This window comes from Triticum aestivum, chromosome 5A (genome assembly GCF_018294505.1).
Source record: "Triticum aestivum cultivar Chinese Spring chromosome 5A, IWGSC CS RefSeq v2.1, whole genome shotgun sequence".
Taxonomy (NCBI): domain Eukaryota; kingdom Viridiplantae; phylum Streptophyta; class Magnoliopsida; order Poales; family Poaceae; genus Triticum; species Triticum aestivum.
Genome location: NC_057806.1, coordinates 549,810,224 through 549,814,616, shown reverse-complemented (window position 1 = coordinate 549,814,616; position 4,393 = coordinate 549,810,224). Strand labels below are relative to the sequence as shown.

At 44.6% G+C, this 4,393-nt stretch overlaps 1 non-coding gene across 1 annotated transcript; it reads right to left on the bottom strand.

Annotated features, from left to right (window-relative positions):
• Positions 1 to 3,675: 3,675 nt before the first annotated feature.
• TRNAC-GCA (transfer RNA cysteine (anticodon GCA)) lies at positions 3,676 to 3,746 on the bottom strand. The gene has a single exon. It is a non-coding gene; the product is annotated as a tRNA-Cys (tRNA).
• Between the last annotated feature and the right edge of the window lie 647 nt (positions 3,747 to 4,393).

Here is a 4,393-nt window from a genome sequence, read left to right as displayed (position 1 = left end):
ACAGAAATCCTCCATTTGTGCAAAGCTTCTCGAGTTACCACCAATCTGGTCAGTTTGGAAGAGGGCTTCGTTGAAATCACCTACACAAATCCACGGGAGATCATCTTGTGCCCGGAGGTACCTGATAGCATCCCATGACTTTTAACGAAGCTCCTTTCGGGGTTCCCCATAGAATCCAGTGACCCTACAGGTTTCCCCCTCGCAAACAACCTCCGCATCCAGAAAATATTGGCACCACGGTCGAACGGTAACCTGGATGTGCTCTCTCCACCATAGAGCTAGCCCTCCACTCCTCCCCTTGCAATCCACTGCTACACCACTCTGAAAACCCAAACTCCATCTCAACCTCTCCATAGCACTAGCCTTCTTTTTTGTCTCACTAAGAAACACCACCACTGGGTTGTAGGACCGTACCAGGTCTCATAATTCCCCGACTGTCAAGTCCAACCCCAAGCCTCGACAGTTCCAGGCCAGCAGATTCATTGATCTCGGCGGCCCTGGGCACCAGGGTCCACCGCTCTTTCATTGTTTTCCTGGATACGATCAAACACATAAGTTGTCTTTTGCCTTGTATCACGGACAAAGCCCTCATCTTCTCCCAATCTGAGCTTGTCTCCCTTTGCTATCCACATCTGTTTAGGTCTCCTCTTCCCGCCTTCCTCCTCACGCCAAGCATGATAGTTCGTCCTCTGCCACTCCTCATAATTATGCCTGGGTCTCCTCACGTAGTGGCCCTTCCTCCTGTTACGGGTACCATGCATGTCGGGTTCCCCCAGTGGGTTATTCTGACCCGCATCCGCTGCATGGTAGATTGCAGGAATAGATTCTTTTTCCTTTCCCCTCCATTCCCCATTCGTCTCCCTCTGCCCGTCCCTCAATCTCTGCTGGCCATTTTCCATTAGTTTCCTCCTCATATCCTGCTCCCGTCTCTTCTCTAGACTCTCTCTCATATCCTGTCCTCGTGAATCCTCTTGCCTATATTTGTCTTTCTTTGGGATGTTCACCTCGCCCCTACACTGCCCGGACCTGTAGGCTGTCGCCAGTGCGAGCGTCTGCCGTGCATAAGAATTCAGATTGTAGGTTCCTCTTGGTTGGTATGTCTCTGGTTCTTGGCTGTTCATAGTACCTCATGGGAGTCTCACCAGTGCGAGAACTACCCATACTGTTGTTGCTGGAACTACCCTAGTCGTCTGGCTCTCTCAGACTGGCTCGCACCAGCACAATGCGTCTGGCCCCGCGCGCGAGCTTGGAAGGTACCGAGATCACTCTAACCGGCCGGGCACCACTGCAATCGTGTGTCATGGTGTGCTTGGCACTTCTATGGACCCGGTTGCTGGGTTCCTCTGGCCGGCGAAAGAAGGAGATGAGCACCATAGGCCACCAGCTGGCTAGGGTCATGTGTCGTGGGGGTGTGGTCGCTTCTTCTATGGACCGTGATGTTGGGTTTCTCTGGTCGATGGAAGGAGATGTGCTTCTACTATTGGTAAATTTACAGGGTGGATACAAATGAAATACAAACTTAATCACTTTGAGAAAGCATCTTTGTGACAACGGGTCATCTATTTTACATAAGAGACGAGCATGGGCGATGTAGAGACAAACATCCATCAAACAATTCACCTAAATTTTCGGTTATATTAGTTGCTTCTTTTCTTGGTCTCTTGAAATAGTTCACTTGACTTTCATTTTAAGTTTTATATAGTTTTCTTAACTGGCAGGTTGGAGTTGGTCTCTGCGCCAATTGACGCAACGAGTGGTCTAGTAAAATTAATTATCCCTAGTTTATACCACGCGGAGGCAGACCAATCCGACTGGTGAAGTAAAGTTTGAGTATGCCAATCCTAGATGTTCATATATGAAATTTATGAGAGCAAGATTGCATTGTTTAAACCAATTCACAATGTTCATTTGAGAAGCAGGTATGAGATCTCATTTGCACCAAATCAAACCAAGTGAATCTAGATGAGCATGTCAGATAATTGAATCATGCGCAAATGTACAATCAACGACATTTTTTTTGTTCTTCGATGATTCTGTTACCGAACTTAACTTGAGCCGTCACATTTACTATGCCCTAGAAGTTTCTATCAATATGGTTACCTAATATACACTAGAAAAAACTATTAAAATATATGTTAGTGTATATGATTTAGAAATATCTACCATGTTATTCAATAATACTAAAAGATATATGAACACACAAAAAGAAATGCAAATATACATGTACACTATATAATTTATGCAATATTAGAAAATTAGTTAGAAATTTTTTTAACAAGAAAGATAATTTTGGGACACTATACAATTTAAATTTTACAAAATCATAATTTTCAATGATATATATTAAAATTATATAAAAATGAATTGTATAACTATTATTTGGAAATACTATTATGCGGTCGAGTAGTAGAAAACTTATATTAATTAAAATTGTAATATTGTAAAATTAGTTTATGATAAGTATAAAAGTTTAATATAAAAAAACAATTATTTTGTATCGCGCCGGGCCCTTATTTCATTTATGAACAGTAGCCGAATAGCCCTACTAGAGGTTGATGGATAATTTGTTTACCACTAGATCACCCACCCCATTAGCCTATCCATTATTCTACTACTAGCCCAACTAACCATATCCCCTCTCTCATATATAGTACTTGCTGACATTATTCTACTACCGTGTGATCCACAATTTTTACCTTTCTTCTTTGTTGCTTCTTCTCCACGACATTCTGCTCCTTCAAAATACATTGTCAAAGATCCTGAAACAATAATAATGATGCCACTTGCATTAGTACAGATAAAACCCTATAAATGCATGAATGCACTAAGCTATAACTACTTACACGAAGCTTAAACATCCTAAATTAGAGCGACAGTAAAACGCCGGTCACAATGATCGAGGTTGCATAGATGATATTCTTATGCGTCTGGGTAAGAAAGTAACTGCAGAGGAAGTGGAGGACAATAATGTAGCACAACTCAACCAACATACAGATTGCAAGCATATTAATCCAAGCTGTTTTGTAGACGACATCATGTGAATAGGCAACCATGCAAAATAGTGTAAGGCAACATAGGAATAGTGAGTGCTAGGAGCACCTGCTTCACCATAGGCCACATTCTTTTGAATTCTCTAATCTTGTGATTGTAAAACATAGTCGTCGCAAACACATTCAACATGTTTATAGAACCTACGCATACCACCGTAAAGATTCTAACACACTCAATAAATGTCTGCCAAATAACAACCAAACTAAGCATTTTCGACCTTATGTAGGGAGGATGAGTGAGTTTGTATAAAGGAAACCGCTAGGGATCAGACTACTGATCTCTTGCTTCCCATCATACCAGTCCGTGGCTATAGGAATAACATCACGTAATCATCCGATCTGATATGATGGTTAAGGTGCCACTAGTAGAAAACAGCCCATTTGTCCCGGTTTCAGAGGCCCATTAGCCCCGGTTCAGGAACCGGGACTAAAGCCCAAAACCTTTAGTCCCGGTTCGCTTACGAACCGGGACAAAAGGGCTCCATGTGGCTGTTGCGGGGCGCCCAGGCAGGAGGACCAATGCAGTATTGGCAGGCCCAGTTACTCTCTTGCCCGAACTTATGCGAAGTAAAAATTTATCGAATTCTATCAGCACTATAAAAAAAACCTAAGTATTTTATTGATCAGGCGGCACCCAGATTTGAACCGGGGATAAAGGATTTGCAGTCCCCTGCCTTACCGCTTGGCCATGCCGCCAAAAAATCCGATCAAAAATCTAGAAAACAGTAAGTATTCATCCACGTTTTCTTACGAAAAGCCGCTCACGAGGTCCGGCCGGTGCCCTGGCCTCATGAACCGGGACCGATGCCCCTATGGGTCCCAGTTCGTGAGCGAACCGAGATTAATGGGCTTTTCAGGCCTGGACCTAAGTCTTGTTTTCTACTAGTGTGTTGAGTTGTTCCGTTCTAATTAAGTACCTCTAGTATCTGCTCCCAGCAAGCGCAGCCAGAACATCCAGGCTGATAGGCACCCCCATACTCAATGGGGCGGATATAGGGATGCCCGAACACATCCTCACGTTAGACTGGCAGATGGGCCCATAGAATACATCGGTTCAGCGGGCATCTCCTTTGGTTTAGGTGAGTACGCATTTATGCCCGTGCTCTGGCGCGTTGTCCGAGGGACCAAGTCCGGTTATTTAAGTCGGGCAGGGACGCAACCCTAGCCCCGTCCCATTCCCATCCCTCCCGCCCGTGCTGCAGTGCCCCCTCCTTCCCTATTCCACTACAAATCTGAGGTCCAGTGACGCCGACACCGCCATGGTCCGCAGCAAAATATCACCCACTACAAGCTTCTGATCCTGGAGCACACCAGGCGGTGATCCACGCCCGCGCCGCACACAT